At 36.7% G+C, this 14,807-nt stretch overlaps 1 long non-coding RNA gene across 1 annotated transcript in view; it reads right to left on the reverse strand.

Annotated features, from left to right (window-relative positions):
• Positions 1–14,807, reverse strand: part of LOC139706222 (uncharacterized) — a 75,281-nt gene that overhangs the window by 26,980 nt on the left and 33,494 nt on the right. The gene's annotated exons all lie outside the window — the stretch shown is intronic.

Genomic DNA, 14,807 nt, shown 5'->3' on the forward strand with positions numbered 1-14,807 from the left:
CCTAGGTTCGTTCCATAGGTTAGCCATTGTGAACTGAATTGCTGTAAACATTGAGGTGGCCACTTCACTATAGCATGCTGATTTAAAGTTCTTTGGGCATACACTGAGGAGTGGAATAACCTGGTCAAATGGTGGTTCCATTCCAAGTTTTCTGAGGAATCTCCATAATGCTTTCCAGAGTGATTGCACCAATTTTCATTTCCCACCAGCAACATATGAGTGTACCCTTTTTCCAACATCCTCACCAATATTTATTGTTACTTGTATTCTTAACAATTGCCATTCTGACTAGAGTGAGATGAAATCTCAGTGTAGTTTTAATTTGCATTTATCTAATTGCTGGAGATGTTGAACCTTTTTTCATATATTTATTGACCATTCATATTTCTTCTTCTGTGAAGTGCTTGTTTAGTTCTTTTCACATTTATTGATTGGATTGTTGGATTTTTTTTGGTGTTAAATTTTTTGAGTTCTTTATATATCCTGGAGATTAATGCTCTATCTGAGGTGCAAGTGGCAAAGATTTTCTCCTATTCTGCAGGCTCTTTCTTCATGCTCTTGATTATTTCCTTTGCTGTGAAGAAGCCTTTTAATTTGATACCATTTCATTTATTGATTCTTGATTTTATTTCTTGTGCTTTAGGTGTCTTGTTGAGGAAGTGAGTTCCTAAACTGACATGATAGAGTGTTGGCCTATATTTTCTTCTAGTAGATCTAGGATTTCTGGTCTAATGCCTAGGTCTTTGATTCACTTTGGGTTTTGTGCAGGGTGAGAGATAGGAGTTAAATTTAATTCTGCTACATACAGATTTCCAGTTTTCCCAGCACCATTTGTTGAAGAGGCTATCTTTTCTCCAAAGTATGTTTATGCTAACTTTGTCTAGTATGAGATAACTGTATTTATGTGGGTTTTTCTCTGTCTCTTCTATTCTGTTCCATTGGTCTTCATGTCTGTTTTTGTGCCAATATCATGCTATTTTTGTTACTATAGCTCTGTAGTATAATTTAAGGTCTGATATTCTGATGCCGCCTGTTTCACTTTTCTCCCTAAGGATTGCTTTGGCTATTCTGGGCCTCTTATTTTTCCAAATGAATTTTATGAAAGCTTTTTCTATTTCTGTAAAGAAAGTCATTGGAATTTTAATAGGAATTGCATTAAATCTATATAGTGCTTTAGGTGCTATGGCTATATTGACAATATTTATTCTGCTTATCCAAGAATGTGGGATATCTTTCTATCTTCTAAGGTTTTCTTCAATTTCTTTTGTGTGTGTGTGTGTGTGTGTGTGTGTGTGTGTCCTGTAGGTTTTATTGTAGAGGTCTTTCACTTTTTTTATTAGATTGATTCTCAAATTTTTTTTTTGAGGCTCTTGTGAATGGGGTAGTTTGCCTAATTTCTCTTTCAGCTGATTCATCATTGGTATATAGGAATGTAGGAATGCAATTGATTTATGGGTGCTAATTTTATATCCTGCTACTTTGCTGAGTTCTAGAAGTTGTCTGGTGGAGTTTTTTGGGTTTTCTAAATATAGAATCATGTCGTTGGCAAAAAGAGATAGTTTGAGGCACTTCTTTTCCTATTTGTATCCCTTTAATTTGTTTCATCTTTCTGATTACTCTGGCTAGAGTTTCAAGGACTATGTTGAGTAGATGTAGTGTGAAATTTGTTTAATTTTCTATGTCCTCCTTGTTCAATTTGGTAGGTCATATATTTCTACAAATTTGTCGATATCTTCAAGATTTTCTAGTTTATTGGAGTATAAGTTTTCAAAATAGTTTCTGATTATCATCTGTATTTCATCAGTGTCTGGGGTGATATTTCCTTTTTAATCATGTATTTTAAAAATTTGAGTTTTTCCCCCTCTTTCTCTTGGTTAGTGTGGCTGTTTATTAATTTTATTTATTTTTTCAAAGAACCAATTTTTGTTCCGTTGATTTTTTGAAAAAAATTTTGTTTCAATTTTGTTGATTTAGGCTCTAATTTAAATTATTTCCTATCTTCTGCTTTGGTTTGATTTGTTCTTTTTTTTTTCTAGGCCAGGTTGGATGGTGTTGTCTGTTTCACTCACAGCAAGGGGTCGCTGTAGAGTTTCGTGAGAAGAGTTCCCAGAAGTGGGGTTTGAGTTTAGCTTGACCCCCCCCCCCACCATGCTTTGATGAATGATGATGGATCTGAAGCATTTAAATCATCACACCTCTAGAACCCAGTTGCTTCCCATCTGCTCTAGAAGTCTGTATTCCATCAGTCTCCCCTGGGTTCCACTCCTGACAAAGGAGCCAATCCTTTGCTTCCTCCCTCACCCATGGATCCTATATTTCTCAGCTTCCTGGGCTCAGTCCTAAAATGCACACTCAATTCTCTTCTGCCATACCTGGTCTTCCAGCTGGTCTTATGAATTCCCAGAGTCAAAGGGTGAGTGGCACCTGGAATCTCTCAGTTCTAAATGTCCCAAATTCCCCTGAGTACAACACTCTCCATGCCTGAATTTCACCTGGTTTTCTAGTCACACTATGGTTCTAGTGGTGGGCCTCGGCCAGATCAGGTTTTTCTCACCCAGCTGGAATTACCCAGGTTTGGGCACCTGGGTTTGAATTCATACCTGCCGGCCTCCATAGTGCAGTGGGAAATGATGGCGGCTGTCTTGGCGTTCTTTGGTGTACTAGGAGACAAGCAGTGTGTTTCCCACATGAGAATATAGTATAGCTAACCCACTGGATCAGTTCCACAGTGTTCTTGATCACTGATTTCTCCGTTTCAAGATATGCCATGGTGCTACCTGAAATGTGAGTTTTCTTAGTCCCCCTCTTGATTTTCCTTTGGTAGATCTGCATGGCATCCACTGGGGCTGCGATGGCTTTTTACTTTCTTTCTGTTTTAATTCCACCCCAACTTCCGAGTCTCTAGGCTGTTCTGAGAGTATGGTATGAAATTCTTGTTAGATGCCTCTTTTCACCCACCTCCATGAGAGGCTCTTTGTCTGGGTTTCCTGGTCTCATGGAGCAGCTTGGAAATCAACCTCCTCTACTCCACCATGTTGACCTCCTCCAGGTTCTGTTTTCTTTTTGTAAATAGATAATTATTTAATTGTTCCAGGAGTATATGTGTGTCAGTATGTGTGTGGGGGTGTTTGAGACAAAATGACAAACATGCTTGTTTCTACTACTCAATGGGAATTTGACTGTTTTTAGGACAGGAGTAAAAGAATAATATCTGACCATTTTAAAATCTCACATAGGAAATTAACAGCTTAAAAATATTGAATACAAATACCCCAATTACAAGGCCATATATGCACACTGTCTCTGAGACAACCTGGCTACTGGTAGGGATTCAAATAGAGAGAAAGTATTATTTTATATGGTAGAAGCAAAATTTTCTTTGTTTTATCACCTTCCAATAATACTGCATTTTAAGGTATCTAATTATTGCAACAAAATTTCTAAATATTTCTAAATATAAACAGCAGTTTGCGTAATTTGGTCAGATGAACCATTGGGTTTCTGAGCAAGTGTGACATCACCAGTGGCACAGTACCATTTTTTCCCCCCAGAGGGAATTGGGTGAGGAAACTGTATGGACTGATGGCTCAACTCTATAAATCAGATGTTATCAATTCCCTGAAGTCTATGCCAGTAAGCAAAACTTCTCTTCCCACATGTTTAGGAATAATAAAATATTTGCATCTAGACATGGTGTCATAGAGTAAAGGGAACTAGTAGTGATTAGTTTTCTAAAGGCTAACACAGAATACCGTATTTTACATACATCTAATTCAATCTACCTTAATATAAATCTAGTGTGGTATTAGAGTTCTGTTTCCATAGGAAAGAGTTTCAGAAATGGAGCCCACTCACAGCCATACACCTACAAAATGGAGGAGCTAGGTATCAAACACAGTTATGCCCCAAAGCCCAAGTGTGAAATCCAGGAATGGTTCTACTCTGTAAATCTTCAAATCCCTTTTTTATAACTACACTCTCATTGTTGGTGATAAATGACCTTTCCTTGCTTTAGAAAGCTTTTTGCTTAGTTCAAAGTCTTCAATATTGAAGTCCCTTTGGCTGATGTGGGGCAGCTGGTCTGGGTTACTTCCTCTTTATGCTGTTTCAGTCTGTTCCATTATAGTTCTTCTAGGCCATAGAGCCAAACAGCCATGGCACTGATGGGACTGAAGAGGAATAATGGGATCTTCTTAGAGGTATAAAAAGATTTTAAAAAAATCAAACAACTGAAAAATAGTTCTTGCTTACTCTCAGTAAGGAGGATTGATTATTACTTGTTCTGTTTTCAATTAATTTACCTAATTTAACCTTTAAAAATGTCACCTTCCCTTCCAACCTCAGTAATAAATATAATTTTTTCCTGATTTAATTTTAGAAACCTTCCCATTTACTTTGAGCAGCTGCTGCCCTTTTGGGTTGAGGTGAGATATGGAGGGAGATAGCTATGAAATGAAAACTTATAGAACATGCAGTGTCTTTATTTAACTCCTACTAGCACAGGTTTCTAGAGTGTGTTGATCTATTAAGTGTGTGTGAATGTCTTCCTCAGGGTTAGGGTAGAGTGGTGGGGTTGAGGGAAAATAATAAATCAGTGAAAAGTTAATAAAAACAAATACCACAGTAAGTACCCTAGTTATGGAGGATTTCCCAAACTTGAAACAAATGATTTTAGAGGCTGAATGAAATGCACCCTTCTATGCTGGATCTGCTGGTATTTGTGTCTGTGCACGATACCACCATTCAGATCTCCAACACCATCCTGCAGACCATTTCTTCTCAGATTTTCATGTGTATTCTGATCCCCTGGGATTCTTGTCAAGAGGAAATTAAATATTCATCCTGGTACATCAGGTCTAGAAGGGGGCTCCAGAGTGTGCATTTCTAATAAGCTCTCAAATGCAGCTGGTGCTGCTAATCCTCAGTTTATGTTTTGAGTGGTAAGGTGGTAGATGTTTTGATTCCTGAACAATTAACCTTGTTAACAACCTACATGGAAAACCTGGCTTGAGTTTATACATATTTTACCCATGTAAAGAGAAGCATTTAGGATAAAAAGTTTGTTATGATTGAAAGCTTACACTATCATTTTTATGTAGAAAAGATAACAAGACCTATGATTTATGGCTATTTATTAAGCACTGACCTAAGGATTTTAGGCATATTATGGTATTTGATTCTGATATTCTCTATGAAGGATCTGAATTATTATTCACATTTGTAGATAAGTCAACTAAGGTATAGAGCAGTGGTTGCTTGATTCCGTGAGACCACACAACTAATAAAGTGATAGAGGTTCCAATCAGATTTTGGTGTTTTGCCTTTAAAACCTGTGTTTTAATCACCACCCTATTACAAAATATTGGGTGATAAATTTAAAAACTTATTAAAAATGAAATTAAGAGCATAAAATTTACAGTCAGATATGGATTTGAAGGCTGAGTCCTCCATTTACTGGCTAGCCCTGAGAAAATCTTGCAGCTCCTGGCTCCTTATTAGAAAATGGAGATAATGCCTGCTCTGCTCTTGTCTCCCAACTGAGGTTGTGAAGATCAAAAGAAATCAAGTTATGATACATTATGTGACCTGTTAAACAGCATGCAGAAGTAGTTTCTTCTTCTCCCCAGTTATTGTTCATCATTTGTCAAGAATACGAGTGATGGCTTTAAAGTAATTAAATATTCATCCTGGTTTCATTTGATACTTGCAGGTAGAAGAACCTTCATGCACACAGGGAGGTTTCTATGCCTCTATCATAGCACAGAGTTAAAATGTGTATAGTTCAGGACACTCAGTCTTCTATCCAACTGGGAGCCTGTTTCCTTGTCTTCCAATCGAGAAAAATGGAGCTGGTGATTTCTAAATTCCACCCTCCTGTGGATCTAATAGCTGACTTTTTGATTTTGCCTTTCAGTTGATTTATTACTGCTGATTAGTTAGGTGTTTTGTAAGATGTGGATATGACAATGATGATGAGGAGGATTATTTTGCAACTTAGCCTCAGTGCCTTTGTTTATATATTTTTTCTCAAATTCAAGTAAAAAGCCAGGTACAATGGTGAATTCCTGTAATCCCAGGGATTTGGGAGGCACAATTTCCAACCCTGCCTCAGCAACTTGATAAGACCCTATCTCAAAATAAAAATAAAAAAGGGTAGGGGCATAGCTTAGTAGTAGTGCATCCCTGGCTTTAATCCCTAGTACCCTCACCTTCTCCACAATGTCAAATTCAAGAAAAAAAATTAATTTTCTTAGAAGTTGCAGAGTTTTCATTCTGAGTAAATTCAAAAATAGGAGAGAACTTATGGGAATGATAAAATAAGGTGCAATTTGCAGGCTGGGTGTTAAGGAGTTTACTGGTCAGTACACCATATTTTAGAGGCCTGTTTTAGGGAAATTTAACCTGTAACTAAGCTTTAGTGATATTATAAATCTCAGAGCTGAGAAGAAGCAGCAGAGACAAAGTTATGTGCTCTGCTAGTATGGAGTTAGGGGAAAACCAGGAGCAGAATAAATTCCTGAGCTCCACAGGGAGAGTGTAGAAATAAAAGTTTGCCATGATTGAGTGGAGATCCAAAAGCCAGACAAGAGCTTCAGAGGAAAATTGAATGACTCAGCAGAGACAGCATGAAGAAGGGGTATGCTACTTAGAAATAATAATGCCATTTAATCCTTTTCAATTAAGGCATCTTCATTAAGTTTAATGCTGAATTTTGGGACAGAAATATGTACCTGCATTCTACAAATGATGAAATTAAGCATTAGAGATGTTAATTTATGTACTTCCAAGGTGGGGAAACAAGAAACTCTAAATTCCATGCATTTCCCATTATTCTCTGCAGTCTCTTTGGAGTAAAGGTGTTGGGATGAATTCATTCCACAAGGCAATGAGACTTCCCATAAAAATTCTTTCATATATATATTCTTGTTCCAAAAAATTAATTCTCTCAACTTAACATTATATAAGGCTGGAGTCTCGATTGTGCTCTAGGAGAATTCAAAATTTCTCCCTTCCTGCATTGATGATGACATCCTCTTCTAGACACATTTTAAAGGCTGGAAAAACCCTGTGTTCTTGCTGGAGAGGAGAAAAGATCCTTCCCTGAGTCCCTGTGGCCTGTCACAGAGTATTTTCCACAAGGTATCAACCAGCTAGAAGAGGATATTGGTATGATGAAGCTACTGTGGAATGACTAAAATTACAAAATATATAAAAACAATTTTGTGACGATAATATAAAGGCAAAGCCACATAGTTGTCCTTTGGTCAATCATATAGTAGCTATCAAATAGTGAATCATTGCCTTCTTGAGGATAATGTCTCATTCTCCCTGTGGTTCTTTTGTTCATACTTTCCCTGACTTTCACTTTTACAAGTTTATAAATCAGTAAACAATTTTTTTTGAAGAGCTTCATGATTGTTTGTGTTTCTTGCAGTGATCATCTCTTTTTGTTCTTGGTGTGGCTGTAGAATGTCTGACACTTGAGGGCTTGGGTCTGCCCCTACCTTTGCCTTTAGAGGAAGAATGTCATGCTTCTGCCCAGCCTGGCCTGGATTAGAAAGTAGGTACCCAGCTGTGATTTTGACTGCTGACCCTGTCATCAAACCTCTTTTGGGACAAGGATTTTCTATCTTTTCATGTTAAAAAGGCAATGTAACTTTATTTCACACATTTGAAAAAATTAAGATAATTTTTTTTTTCAGAAATAACCAGTAAAATAAAAGTAAGAGCAACAGGTACTTTTCACAACTAAACTCCTTATGATTAGGTGTCCTTTTTCTGCTTGGCTACCTTTGATTCCCCACTCTGTATTCTCAGGCTCAGGTGAGTACCCAGAGCCCTAATATCCTGCCAATGTCAGCCTCTGGTGAGTGTACTAGCTTATTTGCCTTTACATTCTCTCACTTTTTGCATTGGATGTGGGCTTCTAGAGCACTTGCTTGTTTTGGAGAAAAATAAAATAAAGGGAAGTAAGTGAAGTATTAGGATCTAATACTCACTTTCAACATGTGTATCTTCTACTTCTTTAAATGCATTATCAAAGAAAATCGGCCCCACAGTGGTAAGCAAAAACAAACAATGAACATACTTTTTCCAACTGGAGATTTAGCTATGTATTCTTTTGAGTTTTCAATGCTGAATTTCGATGAGAATTCTTAAAATAAAAGCACTGGGATAAGACATATTAGAGGGTAGAAGATTCCAGGAGTGGAATGGCAGTGACCTGGTACTGACACTGTTTCCATTGTGTTCTGGCCTCCTTTCCTCAGCTATTTCAGCGGTGCTCTCTCCCATAACATGGGCCCAGCCTGTTTCCTGTAGTTGTAGATTCCTGGTAATTGGTAGGAAAACCTGAGTTCTTACCTATTTCTGGATTCCTAGGAGTAATGTACCACAGTGTTTTTTGGATTTGTTATAATACCTTTATTTGGAAAAAGAAAATCATATTGATTTTAACTTTGGTTTAATCAATTATTTGCTTTGTAATTTTTTTCTCTATCTGAAAAAGAAAAATAACATACATCTATAGGTGGGCTGAGGAAAATTTCAATTCGATTAGAGAAAGAGTCATAGGACAAACAGCAGCTACTAAGATTAGATTTGTGTTATAACACATGGTTCTGATACTGTATCTTGTTCACAAATAAGTGCTTCAAAATAATCAGATTTATAAGTATTCATCTTGATATAGCAAAGAAGCCTTTGCAGTTCAATGCTTTCCACCTATTAGTGGCATGTACACTTTTATTATTGTATCTTTTAACTTATTCTAATAGTTTTAGAATAATATAAGACATGGAAAGATTTCATTAATCTTCATCTGATTACTTTTGAAATGAGATACTGTACAGTTAGTTCTCCATATCCATCAAGTCCCTTATAAAAACTGAGATAGTGTTTGCAAATAAGCTACATATATCTTCTGATATAATTTAAGTATTCTTTAGATTATGTGTATTGATGCAATATAAATGCCATGTAAATGGTTGCTGTACTGTATTGCATAGGGGACAATGATAAGAAAAACATGACTATACATATTCAGTACAGATAATTTTTTTAAACTAAATATTTTCAACCCAAATTTAGTTGAATTGAGGATGTGTAACTAGTGAATACAGAGGTCAATTATTTTAGTACAATATTTCTTATAATGGCAAAATGAACTATGGTGACTGAGGTCAGAATAATGGCTTTGGAGAGGTTGTAGGCTGGGAGGAACCCAAGAGAAACTTCTGGGAAATGTTAAATGAATTAAACTTGAATACACAAATATCAACTTTTTCTTTCCTTATTGGCACCCCACTTCCCTAGGTCCTACAAAAAAGTTTCAATAGTAAAATAAAAAACCACATAACAAAATATTAATAAATGAGGTGAGAAAGGTTTTATATAATTTAAGTACAAATAGGTAACAAAAACTTATAAGAAATGTATTAATATTCCAAAATTAGAATTGCTAGAAGACAGGGAGTGAAATTTTTAGCAAAGATGGAATTCTGTGATCAATATACAAATGAAAAAGATGTTGAAACTCACTAAAAATTAAAGAATTGTAAGTTAGGAAACAATTAAGAACTTATTTACCAAAGGAATAAAGACAATTCAGAGATTTTATTAATTAATGTTGTAGAAAAGGTAATATCATTCTATCTCACACATCTGAAAGAATTTAGATAAATATGCGTTTTAGAAACAAAGCACACCAGGTACTTTGCAATACAACTACAACTCAACCCCTTGAGACCAGTTCTTTAAAGTTTGTGTTTAACTGAATTTCTTTGATACATCTAAGACTTATAAATTCTTGTGTCATAAAATATAAATTTTATTTTACATTTTGATGAACTTGTGAGCTTCCTATAATTTTTCTGAAATCTAAAAGTTGAGTATTAAATCACCAATTTCTCCTGAGTTATTGAGCTCAGATACTGTTCCATAAGACACCACAGTTTGCCATCCACTAAGAAACTTTGTGCTATAAGACTTTACAATGCTGAATCTTGATGAGAATTCTTAAAATAAAAGCATTGGGATGAGACATATTAGAGGGTAAAAGATTCCAGGAGTGGATGGCAGTGACCTGGTACTGACACTGTTTCTATTGTGTTCTGGCCTCCTTTCCTCAACCATCTCAGCGGTGTTCTCTTCCATAACATGGGCCCAGCCTGTTTCCTGTAGTTGTCAATCCCTTTTTCCTGCAGTCCACGGGGGGAACTAATCCTTCCTAAGTCTGCTGCCTTCCATCAGCCCTCTGCCTGGAGCTGGGCACTCCTCCCACAAGCTCCTAGGACGTGTTCCACCAGCCCATTCTGCTCAGGGCTGCCATTATGTGTGTACACCATGTGTTACTTATGAACTATGTGTGACTCAAATGCAATCCTTTATTTCCAGGATTAGGATTAGGGTTACTAACTTCATGTATGTTTATGGAAGGCTGAGAATTATTAAGATCACAATGGAATGTGGTGTGGCAGAGCAGAGAGAACCTTGGAAAGAAAGGATGGATTGGATGTGCATGTTGGCAGCGGGATGATATGAGAAGTCTTAACTTCACTGAGCCTTAGTTTCCATGTATTTAAAAGGAAGATAATAATTATACCATTTTAAGTTATAAAATGAGACATAGTAATTGAATGAGAGAACAGATGTGAAAACATCAGTTCCAGCACACAGTGCCATTCACCTCTCTTTATTCCCTCTTCCTTCCCACCCAGTAGAGGGCTTGAAATACTTTTTAATTTTTTTTTTTTAAATTAGCAAGAGGGTCTCTGGCCAAAGATAAGGAGGAGGACTGCAATGCTTGCCTGTGGGTACACACACACACACACACACACACACACACACGGAAGCACTTTTCCATACATTTTGTTACAGAATATTTCTGTCTTGGATTCTTTCAATGATATTTAGAAGAGGATTTCAACATTAACTTCAACTTAACTTGAGAAATAAATAATTCATAGTCCAGTTTAGGTTACAAAATGACTTGTGTGTGGGGTCATCAGTAATTATTCTAAAAATCTAGATTCTTTGAATATTTGCCCCACATTTATGCCTTTCTTACAGAACATAGTGTCATAATGCTCTTGCCAATAAGCCATTCTTCATTTTAGCATTTTCATTATACATTCTGATTTTTAACCTTGACAGTTTTTAATGGAGCTATATAAATTTGCCTAAAGATGACATGAAATATTACTAGATCTTTTCCTATATAAGTCCTTATCACCTATGCAAATACAATTTTTGTTGAAACCCAGGAATATGTTACCCACGTTAAATCAAGCAAATGCTATACTGGTGGCATAAGATTTTTCTCTTCTATTTTTTTACTGTTATTTAACTGAGTCATAATATTATTATTTGTTGCAGAGAGGTTCGTTACTAAAGATACTAGCTGCTGTAAGATACTTAACTTAGCCTTCATGTACTTTTTGAAATGGTGATCTAAATAAATCCATTAAAATTTTTCTTAACCTCATGAGTTCATGATAAACTATCTTTCTACCAGGTGTTAGTACTTGTTGAAACTTTTTTTTTGCTAAGTTCTTATGCACTGAGATATAGCTCTCTGTGATTATGAATTCTATTATTCCAGATTTCTACATCTTTCAGTTACCCCTATCTTCTTTTTATCATGAACTCTAAGCCTTTTCATTGTACAGTTCTGCATGTCAACAAATCTGTATACCTGGATATCTACAACTGCAATCAAGACACACACTGCTCCGTCACCCGAGAAGTTCCCTTGTGCCCTTTGTAATCCACTCTCCCCTGTCCTAGGCATCCAGGGATCTGCTGTCATTATAGACAAGTTCAGTGTGCCTTTGTAGAATTTTATATAAATAGAATCATATGTATGTAGTCTTTTTGTTTGTTTGCATTCTTTCCATCAGCATACTTGTTTCGTGATTCATCCAAGTTGCTATGTATATAATAATTCATTCCTTTTTATTGCCAAATGGTATCCTATTTTGTGTATATACTCAGTTATTTTTTTTTTTACCCAAAGTAAGCATTTTTTTTTCTGGGCCATTGTCTTTTAATAATTTTTCTTTCAGAAAAAAAAAATAAGGGCATACAAATATTTTAATTTTGAGGCAGTTATTATTATTTCAACATAGAATTCTTTCAGAATTTTTTTTTCACTTTCCAAAAAGAAAACATCATCTCTACTTCTGACCTTGGCCTACTTCACTGGTTTTAGAATTTTATTTAAAGCTGTCTGCTCAATAGCTGTTTCTGGGTTGCTTAATTGCAATTTAACCTTATAATTACCAAAAGAGAATGTCTTTCTTTTCCAGAAAATACCCTGTATCTGATGACTCTGTTTCTTTCTTTCTTTCTTTTTTTTTTGTTAGAGTGGGGGATCAACCCCAGGACCTCACGTGTGCTAGGCAAGTGCTGTATTACTCAGCCACATCCCCAAGAGTGGTTTTGTTTCTCTTAGTGCTATATTGTTTTTGGTTACCCAAAGTAAGTTCCTAACTCATTGACTTGATTTTCGAGCTCTGTTCTGTGTTCTTTTTCAACTTCTTCTATGCATCCCTCTCTTTTTTCTTTTTTATTTCTTCTTTTTTGAAACTTTCTGTTCAGCCTCTTCCCAGCTGTCATATTCATCCATGAAGGCACAGCTCTCGTGATTTTATGTTTTGCACAAGAAACTTGTACTCTCCATTTGTCACTGGAATAAGTACTAGTAATAAGTACTGATTATTAACTTCTGCATTCCAGTAATAGCACATTCTTCGTACATGATGACAATTACTTATGAAGCTGTAGCAAAACATTTGGCATGTCAATTGCAAAAGCAGACATGATAGATGGTCTCCAGTTTCCCTCTTAATTTTGAGCCTTGACTCCTATTTATATCCCTAAGTATCTTCCCTGCCTCATGAGCCTAACTGACCAACAAATCACAAGGCTGGAAAGACCGATAAATACTTTCTATGCTTTGGATCTTAAGTTTCTCCCAAAGGTCTGTGTGTTAAAGGCTTAATCTCCAGTTTGGACCTATGGAAGGTAGTGGAAACCTCTAAGAGGTGGGACCCATTAGGCAAATTTTAGCTCATTGGGGGCATGCCCTCAATGGGGATTGTGAGACACTGGTTTTTTATCCCATCATCTTTTGCATCTGTCCATGAGATGAATGGGAATCTTCCTTTCCAATCCCCTGCCACATTATTCTGCTTTTCATCATTGTGACAATAACCTGAGAAAAACAGCTTAAAGGAGGAAAGATTTATTTTGGCTCATGTTTCAGAGGGTTCAATACATTAACAGCTGACCTCCTTGCTTTGGGCCTGTGCTGAGACAGAAAATCATGGTAGAAGGGCATAATGGAGCAAAGGTGCTCACCTCCTGGTGACTAGGAAGCAGGGTAAAAGAGAGAGAGGCTCAAAAACAAGGGGGGCAAACAAATCCTGAACTAAAATCTCCAAAACTGTGAGCTCAAACCGTCTCTCTTTATAAGTTTATTATCTCAAGTATTTTGATAGTAATGGAAAGATGATCCATGCAATACTGTTCTGAGAATTATAAGGATGGGTTTGCACCAACAATTATGACAGAGTCCTTGAAAACTAAAATAACTTCCAATCTATTTTAGGGGGATGGGATAAATAGAAGCAAGAGATACAGAGAGAAGGGCAGCTTAACGCCCATGACTACAAGAAAGCAGAAAGCAAGTAAATTTGGGGTGGGGTGGGGTTGGTGGTGAATTTTATTGCTAACTTCACCAATGATGGATATGGAAATTATGTAATGTTTCAATATCTAATACAACTTGTGTTTTTCTTAAACTGTGTCAACAGGAAATAGGGTTAGAACTCTGCATCTCCCAAGCAGAGCAGGTGCTCCAGCATCTAATTCAAAGGTGGGCCTCAGAGAAAATATAAAAGAAAAAAAATAACTCAAATAACTCTAGAGCAGGGGTTGGCTAACAGTGGCTCTCAGACTACATGAAAGTAATAAAAATAAATGAATTGATTAATAAATCTATGGCTTCTTATGTTCTAGGAGTTAAGAATTTTTTTTTTTCAATTTTATGGTTCTATACATGTTTGGCAATCCTTGTCCCCGAGGGCAACACCAAGTATCTTAATCAGTGGCAAAATGTTTTGCTTCAAGAGAGTAAAGGGAGAGTTGGAAGGACTAATCAAGGAACTTAATTTACTGCTGTTGTGGAGAGTTATTTGTAGTTCCTATTCAGGGTTCGACAGGTGCCATGATTGATGATTTCTACATTCTTCCCTTTGTGTATGGATGACTGTTGGGGCTATCACATTCCTGCTCTTCATTGCTTCTTAGGTATTGGGAAGCAGATAACTTGTCATTTGGTATATAGGACTAAAGATTGAGAATGCTCATGTAGATGTTAGGAGAAGGATAGCACATCACCCAATATCCTGGATTCTGAACTGGTTGCAGTGTTGGAAAGGGCTTTGCCCCTCCCTCAGGCAGGGGCTGAGTGGCGTGGCCAGATGGGTTACAGAGAACAAGTCAGAGTCAATTCCCTACTTCTTCCTTTTGGAAAATTTCCTTCTGGAAATTTCTGTATTTTTTGCTGGGCATATGGTTGCACAGATAGGGACATTTTTCCCAGACACTCTTCCAGCCAGGGACACCCATGTGATTGAACGACTGAATGCTATGAATATGGCGTCTTTAAGCTCACTACTTAAAGAGTGTTGTTTGCTGTGAACTTGTCTTTCCTCTCTCCAACTGGCTGAAAAATGATAAAATCTGGAGCAACCATGGAGCTCTCGAGCTATGGTTAATGGACTTCCCTGCTTAGCCCTGGT

Source organism: Marmota flaviventris, chromosome 6, assembly GCF_047511675.1.
Source record: "Marmota flaviventris isolate mMarFla1 chromosome 6, mMarFla1.hap1, whole genome shotgun sequence".
NCBI lineage: Eukaryota > Metazoa > Chordata > Mammalia > Rodentia > Sciuridae > Marmota > Marmota flaviventris.